Raw genomic sequence first — 12,627 nt, 5'->3', positions numbered from 1 at the left:
ATATAAAACGTAACAAATTGCCAAGACAAGGCCACAAACATTTCTCAACTAATCCCATCCCTTCAACTTTTTTCCCTTTTCTTATTACTTTAAAGCCATAATTAATTGTTCACCCCGTGATTCAAAAATAGTACCCTCCTAAGCACATCATTTGGTTTATTAATTGTGTGTGTCAAGCATGTTGCTGAAAAGGGTCTCTATTCAATGATGGTCAGTTTCCCGTCTGTGATCCTATCTCCTGGTTTGTGACTTAGAAACAAAGAGGAAATATAAATAAATTTTTCAAAACCCAAACCAAGTAAGAACATTATGATGTCTTACTAGGTACCTTGTTATAGATAAGTTTAGGGTAATGTATATATTTTGAATATTTTATAGGATCTATGATAGAAGATAGCATTGGTCTAAATTCTTACCATGTAACTATTCATATTACTCATAAAAGATAAAATCATTTATCTTGGGAAGTTATTTAAGATGATGGAAATAAGATCATATCTGAAAGGTTAGAAAATTAAGCCCAAGGCACACTATATTGTTGATCAAAACTGTATCTGCAACTGCATTTCCCATATTAAAATTTTCTGCTGCCATTTTACGGTATCTTGTGCAAAAACATTTCATACTTGTACTAAGTAGCAGGGACTTTTCTGTTTTCAAAGTAACACTTAGGGAATTGTTGAAGAATATCAGAACCATTGTAGAAAACACCTATGGGGAAGAATATTTCTTCTGGAAAAAAATTTGATGTCCATCTAATTGTGTCATCTGTACTAAATGTATCTAGACTTTGAAAAACATTCTATTTTTCTTCTTGCACTTCACAACCTCCTTCCAGATTATTCTCACTTCCCTACTTGTTCAACTTTATGCTTCTTCTCTTCAAAGTAAAATCAAAAATAAAACTAAGCACAAACACAAAAAAATCAATAGGAAACAAACAAACAAAAAACCACACCAAAGAAAACAAAGAGTGCCCCAAAACATTGATTCTTTTTTTTATGTTAGCCAACTACATCTGAGCATTTGTCTGCCCTGTTTGTGGTTAATATACTCTTTGGAGAAAGCTATTTTCCACTTTCCCAAAAGCTATCAGTTGCCAGTAACTTCTTAGTTATGGGTGGGAATTTGTGTATACTTACTTTTACTCATTGCTGGTATTTTATGTAGTTTGAACCTGTGTAGGTCTCATGTTGTCAGTGTCTCTGTGAGGTCATATGTGTATTGACCCTGTTTCATGTTTGGAAAATATTGTTTTCTGGTGTCACACATCCCCTGACCCCACTCTTTAGGGCTAGAACTAATACACTACTAAAGTAGTCAAGAGTCTGAGACTAGATGTGATATAATACTATCCCCAGAGATCAGTGCATTGACAAATCCTCATCAGAGAAGCTTCTTCATGCAATAGATGATAACTAACACAACTGGACAATGTGCAAAGAATGAGAGATTTTGGAGTACTTAGCACTGAATGAGATGTCTTTGTGAAATCACCACCCATAGACTCAGGGATCTATGTGAAAGGAGAGAATGAAAGATTGAAAAAAATATTTATTTTTAAGTATGTGCATATGTTTTTTCAGAGTATAAGTATGTATATACGTGAGTGCAGATCCCTATAGAGTCCAAAAGAAGTATCTGATACCTCAAATCTGGAGTTATAGGCATTTGTGAGATGTCTGGCTTGGGTGCTTGGAAGCAAACTCTAGTCCTCTGCAAGGACAGTATGCACTCTTAACCACCAAAGATTTCAAACTTACCCACAATGTTTTCATTAATCTTTCTTGAAAGCAATACACAGTATCAAATCAGAAAACAAGTTAAAATAATACTAGAATCCAAAGTGGACTATCAGTAAATTACTATTTTTTCTAAATGTTTAGGATATTATCTTTGTTTAGGGAGATGGGCCAGTCATTTAGTAGATATGAGTTTCATCCTTAGAACTCCCTACTCTCTGGTAAAAATAAAAGTCCTGCATGGTGGTGTGTGGTTTGTGCTTATAATATCAGCACTGGAAAGACAGAAACACAGAATTTATTTATTACTTTGAATCTGCAGCCATTTCAAGTACATCACCATTAAGAGCTTTATTTAGCTAATAGTGCAGATGCATATCCTTGTATAGTAGACATTCAACCTATGATTGAAAAGTAATAAAGTATAACTGTCCTAGACAAAGGTACAAAACACATTTCCATTATTAAAACTCTGCTATCTTTCAGAGCACATTTCCTTTATTAAAACTCTGCTATCTTTCTCTGAAACAGAAATCAAGGAATTTAGCGTTTTGTGGGGCAAATTCATTAAAAATAAGCCCATAAGGAAATGCCAGGCCACTTATTCCCTGAACAAAGACTGTTATAAATAGTTGACTGAGATTAGTACATTAAATTTATCAGTGACAACAAACAATATGATGAAATGCAGGCACTTTTTGTCATTTTCATTTTATTTACCATCTTCACTTGTTTGGGTGTGTTTGCTTAAAGTTTATTCCAAGTCTTTACCCATAAGACTAAAGCAATAAGGTTCTCAATTAAAACACAGATATCTCAGGGAAATTGATGTGAGCTGGCCATTCTCCACACATTTCTTATTTTGGGGTGAAGAAATATCAAATTTAGTAGCCGATTCACTAACACCTGTGTTTCCAAAACTCATGTGACAAGCACTTGTATATCCCAGTGCTTGAAAAGCAGAAACAGGCAAATTTGTGAGTCTTACAAGCTCGAGAGACTAGATTAGCCAGTGACTTCCAGACTAGAGAGAGAGAGACCCTTTTGTCACCTTAGTTGATGTCAAAGTTCCTTGGATAAACAAGTAGAGTGCAGATTGTCCATATAGGGTTAATAATGAGATCACTGGCACCAGAAAGTAAGGTCCAGTCACATTTAGAACTATAGAGTCAGAAAAATTCACATTATACCACTTGAGACACCTGTGCCCACCTGGCCCTGGGAGCCTCGGTGAGAGCTGAAATCAAGACCTTTAGAGAACAGGGTGATAACAGGTTTTTTGGAAAAGAGTAGATGAGGAGATGCTTCTGGTTCCCATGGGGAGAACCACAGTGCCAAGAGCAGAAAGGTATTTGGCCTGTAGTTAGGACAGGTTATAGAAGCACTGGCAATTGGGATCATAGCTAAGAGGGGGCATTGTAAGGCAGCACAAAGGAAATACTGGGTGTTATGAGAGGGACTGGTGAAGTTGAGAACACAGAATTTTTTAATTGATTTGGACACAAAAAGGGGATAAGAGGTGAATGGGAGCATCCAAAAGTAGATGGTAGGATTGGGTGCGGTTTGATTGTGTCGTGTATTTGTGCCGATACACAAATATATCCGAGGAGACACTAATTAGTGGAGTCAGGGGGACCAGCTGGAAGTGGATAACAATTGTTTCTGCAGGTATGGACTAAACTTAAAGCTTACTCTGGATCATAGTAGCCCATCTGTTCTCCCATGGATCTACAAGATATATTAGGAGTTGTACATTATTTCCTTTGTTGGGCTGAGGAAGCCTGGTCCTTAATAGAAATGTGCTAACTTGAGTTTGATACTATGTATCCAGTGAATTCTATGGGAATAGAATGGATTTTCCCTATATTCAGGATAATTATGTCAGCCCCTGGAATTTGAAGGTAAAACAGAAAATGTTGGGGACTTTTGAACTAGAGTGGGGCTGGATGTGGATCATAACTGGGTTACTGTATCCATTTGTGGGACCAGAGGTCCAACCTATGATTTGAGTAGAATATTTTGAGTGCTGAAGGGTTTTCTTATTTGGAACTGCAAAATGTTTTTATGGGGGTAGAGGAGAGATGGAAATGGAAAAAAAAAAGATCATCTTGCTTGGGAATAGGGGGCAGCAAAGAACAGGTTATCCTGAGGGAGCAAGGCCCTGTGAGTAAGGTTGAGAATGTGGGTTGAGGTGGAGGGATGGTGTGGGAGGAGGGGAAATAAAGGGTATGAGATGGAATATGTGAATCCAGAATGGTATTCCTCAATGTCTGGCTGCAGTTGGTGCAGAGCAAAAAGGACCAGGAAAATCACAATCTGACCCGAGTTGACCTGGAGACCAGGTCCAAGGAAAACTATCCTGCCCCTGACTTGACCTAGAAACCAGTATTAAGGACTTGAAATATCATCAATCCCTGGACTTGGGCCAGAGTCAGGCTACAGAAACTACCAGTCCCTGAGCACATAATCCCACAAATCTCTGATCTTGACCAAATCAGATACCAAAAGTCCACCAATCCTAGGCCACACTGGAAAGTATCCCCCCATGCAAAGTCCTCTATAAGCCCTGAAATCTTATCAGTTTGCTTTTGCTTTTCACTTAAGCACAGGCAGTCATTCTCCAGGGCATTTCTATTCCAATAATTCCCTTGTGTGAGATTTGTTGTGCATCGTGACATATTTACCAATTTAAAGCTGCAATACTTTTCTTAGGGAATCCCTCCTTTGCTGGAAAACAATTGTTAAACTTGATTTTGGGGAAACTTTCATTTCAAAGCTGCAGAACTTACAGTGAAGTATTGAGCACCATGGTACAAGGCCTCTATCACTTAGATTTTAAGGGAAAGAATAGCAGATTAAGAGGGTCGGGGAGAATTTATCTTCTGGTTGTAGAGTGTAAGCCAGAAGATCTGAAAGTGGCCTCGGAAGAAGGTGGTCACAATGTGTGTGGATGAGTAGGAGAAAGATTGATAAAGGGAAGAGTTTGAGTCAGTTTAAGTGTAATCTGAGAGAAAGTTTAGTCAAGGTTTCCTTAGGTGTTCTATTAGTTTGGTCAACGTTTCCAGGAAATTGGGGGTGGTAAGAGATGTGAAAGCACCAGGGAATATAGGACTTGGGTGATTCACTTTCTAGACCAGCCTGGCCTCAAACTCTCAGAGATCCACCTGATTCTATCTCCTGTGTAGAAGGAGTAGTGGGCTGCGTTCCAGCCACCTGGTTCCTGGCTTCCTGGCTAGCTTATGCCCTGAAATAACAACACACAAACTGTATTCATTTAAACACTGCCTGGCCCATTATATCTAGTCTTGGCTAACTCTCATATCTTGACTAATCCATTTCTAATAATCTGTGTAGCACCACGAAGTGGTGTATTACCAGGAAGATTCTAGTGTACATCTATCTTGGGCTGGAGCTTCATTGCATCTGGCTCCATAACATCTGACCCAGAGCAGAGAGGCATGGCGTCTGGCTCACTTCTCTTCTTCCCAGCATTCTGTTCTGTCTACTCCACCTACCTAATTTTTTGACCTATCAGACCAAGCAGTTTTCTTTATTGATTAACCAAGGAAACAACAGATTGACAAATGACCTTCCCACATCACTCCTGAGTGCTAGGACTAAAGTCATTGACCACCAGCACCTGGCTATAGTGTGGGCTTGGTCAGGTTTGGAAAAGAGTCTGGGTCCTATCAGTCCTCAGACACTAAGCTCACATGTGGCTATAGAGGTCAGATGACCTCAAGGAAGTGGCATCTCAGGGGCAGTCTGAACTCGAGTGACATTCCTGATGCCACTTGGGACAGAAACCTTTAGGCCTATGAGGAGTTGGACAGGCTCAGACCCAGTAGCCCTGCTTTTTACATGTGTCACAATGACCTGGAAGCCCTTCCATTTTAGTACCCCAAATCAGTAGTTTGAGTAGCCTTAGCTGGAAGCTGATATTTGTGTCTTTGGATATTTTTACCCATACAGTGGAAGAACTTGAAGTCCAGACAAATGCATTAGCCTGGGGAGTAAAGAGTCTGGTATCCAGACATTTGAGTCTGGCCAAAAATAAGTCATGAGAGCTGTTCGCTGTACAGAGTGTCAGGGTCAAGATTTATGTATTGTATCCAGGCCCTAGTGAGACATTGGAAAAATTTGGAAGGGTTTCAGACTTATCCTTGATTATGTCTTATAATTTTTGAAAATTAGTGGTCTAAAGGGTAGCTCCTGTAAGTCCAGTGAGGACACAAGTGATATCTCTAATTGTAGTCCCAGTCAGAGTCCTATGTCTGCAAGTGCCTCAGTTCTGGTGGGATAAGATATATTTGTCTAGTGTACTTGATCTAAATGATCATGGGCCTTTCCCCAAACTCATCCGTGCTTTTCAAGGAAGAGGTTGTTGGAGAGTATGAGGTAGATATTGTGAGAGGTAATATCATAGGACTGAGTAAGGTATTGGAACTCTTTGATATGTGATGTATGGTCTGAAGTAAAAGACCCAAGGCACATTTAACTTGTGAGAGTTCAGTGAGAGAGAGGGAACAAGGATGGAAACCCTAACACCAACCACCTGATGTAGTGAGGGACCTCACCATGGAAGTGAGTGTGGTGTGGGAAGGGATGTAGCTGGTGGGTGGGTTGAAATTGGGTATCAGAGAGAGTTTGCTTGGGTAAGAGGGTACTAGGGTGGAAGGATAAAAAGTTGGAGAGTTCAGGCTCAGAGGCTGCCTGTGAGCAACAAGCCCTCCCTGCTGGGCTGGCTCTGCTGACTGGGCAGGCTGGGGCAGGTTGGGCAGAAGAAACACAGGGAGAGGAGGGGGAGGGTAGGCAATTTGAAGAGGCCAGCATCTGAGAGCTGCCAGTGGGAGGGATTTGTGGGATATTTCCATCACACTGTGATTCTGGAGTTAGCATTTGTGTTCATTAACCAAAATAAACCTTGGGTCAGGAGGTGGATCCAGCAACAAATTAATGAAAAGTATCATATATCATAGAGAATCAGAGTGAGTACAGAGTGTATCTATATAGAGATATGTGCAGGAAGTAGTCAGGAAAGACTTTGAACTTTAAGTGTGTTTTTTTCTTTTTCTTTTTTTTTTTCTGGTCTGAGCAGAAGGATCCTCTCTTTTTGTGACACCAGTGAAGAGAGAAGGTCAGCTCATTGCTCTTCAACCTCTCTAAGTTTTTTTCCCCAGTCTCTGAATTCCAGTTTCTATTAATAAATAGAACCATAGAAATTTAGTCAAATCGACATTTGGTTGCAGTCACAGTTGACAGATTCCCTGGACCACTGCCTGAGAAATGGGCCAGTAACCGGAACGCTGCAATTACTACCAGAAACATCAGTAGATTCAGGTTCTGCCAATGTGGCATCCTACACGTGGCACCACTAAACTAACAAAAGTTCATGCCACTGCAGTTGCTGATGCTGGGGATTCCAGAAAGTGGTCTCACACTCAGCAGAAGGAGCTCAAACTCAGCAATGGCCTGCTGCTATGGACAAATAGGAAGGTAGCAGACTTAGTGAAACCCTTTTTAGAATTTTTTAGGAAGCCCTTAAAGAGAATGTTAGATAATATTTTTTTTAAAAAAATCTTGAATCCCCAGCCATTAGCCAGCAGGTGAGAGAACTCCCCTAGCCTGCACTACCACCATGACCACCACCCACTGGATTCTGTTTACCCAAGACCTACTTCTCCACCCAAACCCATGTACCTGGTCATTCTCCACATGGCCATCCCTGCCCTACAAACCCCAACAGACTACATAGGCACAGGCACATCTCACACCAGCTTAAAAGTACAGCCAAGTGACTGGCCTCCCAACTGAACCCGACTCTAAACCCTAGGGCACTCAGTGTCCCTCTTCATCCCATCTCAGAACCAGCAAGGACAATGGGATCTGGCACTTACTCCATTACTCTTGTTTAGTCCCAACAACCTGCAGTCAGGAGAGAGACCTGCCTGCAGGCTGTATCACCACTGCACTACCCTTCTGGCTTCTGCTCCCCAAAGATACACTCCACCACCCAAACCCATGGACTTGGTCATCTTCCCCTTGGCCAGCCCTCCTCAAAATCTCAGGAGACTACATAGACACAGGTACAATCCATACCCCTTGGAAGAACAGATTAGTAAATATCAGTGTAAGAATACATTCAACAGCAGAAAGGAAAATATGGCACCATCAGAACCCAGTGATCCTATAAGAGCAAGACCTGAATATTCTAGAAAAATGACCTCAAGAATAACTTTATGATAATGATAGAGGCCCTTAAAAAGGAACAAAAAGTTCTGCTAAAGAAATAAAAGGAAAGACAAATAAAAAAATTGGAAGAAATCAGCTAATCTCTTAATGTAGTTAGAGACTGTGCTATTGTTTTCCAGCTGTCCACACCCAAATAATCACACAGAAACAATCTTAATTACAACATTGTTTGACCGGTAGCTCAGGCTTATTACTATCTAGCTTTTACAGCATAAATTAACCCATTTCTATTGGTCTATGTATTGTCACATGGTCATGACATTACCTCATTTTCTACATGTCTTCTTTCCTAAGTTGCTAACTGGCATCCGATAGACTCTACCTACTCTCCATATATCTCTGTTTGGATTCCCTGTCTGGATTTACTCTCCTAAGTTATTGGCCAAAAAAAAAAAAAAAAAACTTTATTCATCACTTTTAAGAGCAAAATTTCTACAAAAGGCCATTCTGTATCACCTTAAAGAAAGCCAAGGAATACAAGAAAAAAAAAACTATCAAACCACTGAAGGAAATATTTTAGGACTTTAAAATTCAAATTAAAGCAATAAAGAAAACAAAAACTTAGAAAATCTGGGTAAGTCAACAGGAACCTATGGATGCATGAATCACCAACTAAATAAAGTGTAGCAAAGAAAGAATTTGATTGAAGATACAAGACCTACTGTTGATAAAATTCAAGTTTTTGGAAGACTTACTAATGAAAATGAGAAAAATACTCACACACAGACAGAGGTGTTTGGAAAAAAACCTACCACACCGCTGCAGGAAGAAACTGATTTAGCTCATGCAATATTGGAAACCAGTTCTCAGTTATAAAGGTGAACATGGTGAACAGAGGAAGCTAGGGTCATAAAACAATAAAATGATGCTAATGGGAATTATTTTCTCAAGATCAGCTTCTAGTTGGAGGCTAATATGCTGAATTGCTAAGAGATTTTGAATCTGATGATCACACTGTTTCCCTATGTAGCTAACAGTTTTGAATGCTTAGGACAAAGTTGAAGAATCATGAAAGAGGACTGAGTCAATTATTAATATTAAACAATGCCCAAAAGAAGTCTTCACTGATTTTTTTTTATAAAGATTGACTTCAGCTGTAAATAGAATGTATCAGAATCAGAAGTCAGAAAAGTATTAATTAAAACATTGACTTTTGAAAATAATATTTAAAAATTTAAAAGGATGATTTAGCCTTTAATAGCTCAGTCAGCAACAGTAGATGAATAGATTCAATATCAAGGTGATACTGAATCTTACCCTTACGATGCTGTTTTGATAGAAGAAGTAATTTATAAAAATTCTAAGAAAATTCAAAATGCCAAACGTTTGAATTGTGGTAAGCAGGTCATTTGAAAAGGGATTGTAGAGAAGGTGCTCCTAGAAACAATGATTTTTCTAGAGATAATCCTAAGATGATCCACCAGCTTTTTGAAGTATGCAGAAGCTATGGCAAAGGCTGGAACTGGATTATTTAATAAAGATCAACACGGGGCAGGCAGGGTATCACTTTGCCATCATAAAATTGTTTAAGGTGCCTCCTACAGGTATCAGTATCTAATTTGGATCAATTATTCCCTGTCAATATTGGAGAAACTCATCCATGGGACAATTAAAAGACAATGATGGTTGTTAAAACAACACTGATCATAAATATTGTACCCTTTTAGAAACCAGGGAGTTTTGTAAAAATACAAAATAAACCATATCGGCAAAATCAGCTATTACACAGCCTAAGAACAAGTTTGTGCATTCTTGCACTGTATAATTTTTGCTGTATTTATGTTCATATAGAGAGTTTGTGAGCATTGAATGAAGCAAATATGAATCATGTTGTCAAGATAATGTTGATGATCATTACACATTTTCCTGACCACTACACGTTTTTTTGTCATATCAACCAACAGATCCCATTCAAACATTATCAGCCTGAGGCTATAGTTTCTGTACCATGATTCACTTAAGGAGAATCTGCTTCAATGTAATTGACTTGAGAATATCCTGAATTTAGTAAAACCTCAAGTAGCTAAGATTCTCATTCCTTATTTTTTTCACCTTTGTGTTTAAGACAGAAAGTTTTTTAGGAAATCAGGATATATATTTTTTAATTTATTTATTTATTAAAGATTTCTGTCTCTTCCCCGCCACCGCCTCCCATTTCCCTCCCGTTCCCCCAATCAAGCCCCCCCCCCCCCCGCCCGAAAAGCAATCAGGGTTCCCTGTCCTGTGGGAAGTCCAAGGACCACCCACCTCCATCCAGGTCTAGTAAGTTGAGCATCCAAACTGCCTAGGCTCCCACAAAGCCAGTGCGTGCAGTAGGATCAGAAACCCATTGCCGTTGTTCTTGAGTTCTCAGTAGTCCTCATTGTCCGCTATGTTCAGAGAGTCCGGTTTTATCCCAGGCTTTTCCAGACCCAGGCCAGCTGGTCTTGGTGAGTTCCCAGTAGAACATCCCCATTTTCTCAGTGTGTGGGTGAACCCCTCGCGGTCCTGAGTTCCTTGCTTGCGCTCTCTTTCCCTCCGCTCCTGATTTGGACCTTGAGATTTCAGTCCTGTGCTCCAATGTGGGTCTCTGTCTCTGTCTCCTTTCATTGCTTGCTGAAGGTTAATATTCAGGAGGATGCCTATATGTTTTTCTTTGGTATATTTTATTGTATATAAAATATCTCCAACCTCTGTAGATAGGAAAAAAATTAATGCTATATGACAATAATTAGGTTTAATTAATTTAAAAGTGGCCTTAACTAAGAGTGAATATTTATTTATGTTATTTATTAGAATTCACTTTGAGAAAACACTTTGGTGTAATAAGCTATGAATGAGTGATTTAAGACATATTTAAATATTATATGATATGAAAAACTTAATATAAACTATACAAGTACTACTGGAAGCAAAAAATATATTAATAAGCTGAAATACTTGTTTCTAATAACATTATTTAAATATATGTAAAGTGTGTACATTATGACATCACTTGTTATTTGAAATCTAATGCTTTTATGGGATCCTTGAAAATGTGAATGAGTGGGTCCCTTTCTTCTGTGTCTTCTCTTGTTCTCTTTTCCTTCTGTTTGTTTTAATCAAATTGAAATTTTAGTTTTTCTTTTATCATATTTTATTTTATTATTATCCCTTAGGACCCTGTTTTTTTCTAATGAGAGACAGAAATGGAGTGGATCACGATGTGAGGGTAGGTGAAGAAAGACTGGGAGGAGTAGAAGAAAGGGAAAGATAACTAGGATAAATTCTGTAAGAAAAACATATATTTTCAATAAAATGAAAAATTATCTATTGATTCAAAAATAATCACTAGTTATTTTTATACAGTGAACTAATTTATAGTGTTTGTTGCCTTCACTAACAAAATGTGAATGCATTTCTGCAAGTGTATGATTTATTAATTTTATTTCATGAGTGTAAATATGTGCAGATGGATGGATATCTATTGGCTCCCTAATTTATAGAATCACAAAATATATAGGGAGTAATGAATAGAAACTAATTAATACAAAAGTAATTGGTATCATTGTGATGTTGCAAACTGTGGTAATTAGTTTCAAAGGAATATTTTAAAACCAATAATAGGAATGCACTTTAATCACCTACTTATATCAAATACACAATGATAAACCATGTTATTATAACTTATTCCTGAGAGACCAAGTTGTAAGCATCCAGGGCCCATGAAGAGAGACTTATATTTAGGGCAATTCCAGAGAGAGTGTTGTGTCTATACAGGTAGAACTACTAACACTAACATCTCTAACCTGGATAAGGTACAGTAATGTTTGCTGTTTTTCAACTAACTTTTCTTTAATTCTTTTTATTTTTTATGCTAAATACATGTATGAAAGCAGATATGTAAGAAAGCAAATATCTGCTTTTTGAACACTAAAAATCTTAATGCTGATCGAAAGTAACATGGGAATTAAACGTGTTAAGATGGACTTGGGACGTTGGTAAAAATCATTTATTATTTTAATAATAGATATTTAATTTTATGAATCTTAAATGCTATAATTACTTTAAATAAAATCACTACTTTTTAATGATCTGTATACTGAGAAAAGTACTTAAAACAATATACTCAAGTTTTAGAAATCTGTTATCAATATGATACTTTTTAGATTTTGTATGTGTTTTTTATTACTAGTCATGCCTCAAACATATATAAACATATATATATACATGTATATTATATATTAACTTTATATGTTCATATAACTATGCATAACTAATTAAATGAAATATGTGTTCCTGTAACTGTCAACTTCCATTTATCCATGTAGTTTGTTAGAGTAAAGGAGTGAAAAGGTGCAACATAGATTTTAATTGGAATGACTTTTCAAGAATTATTAGCACAAGTCAATTGATTCAAATGCTGCATAAAAGTCAAAATGAAATAAAGAAAAAATAAGCATTGTTACAAGTTCTGGAGACAGATTTGCTCAGAAACAAATCTGAAAATTGATACAATGAGCATGAGATGGCCTTCTTAAAGCCATGGTGGTTTTATCTATTTTAATTCTGTTATAATGAAAAGACAAAGAGTTTAACTATAAACGCAGAAAACTATAACTGTCACCTTCCGTTTTTTTTTTTATTGAAATCCAAGGGTTTCCAGATTAGAACA

The sequence above is a fragment of the Microtus oregoni genome, unplaced genomic scaffold, assembly GCF_018167655.1.
Source record: "Microtus oregoni isolate MIOR12 unplaced genomic scaffold, Mior012 000160F_ref0000428, whole genome shotgun sequence".
Lineage (NCBI taxonomy): Eukaryota > Metazoa > Chordata > Mammalia > Rodentia > Cricetidae > Microtus > Microtus oregoni.
The sequence above is the reverse complement of the archived record's forward strand: the minus strand, read 5'-3'. Positions refer to the sequence as shown.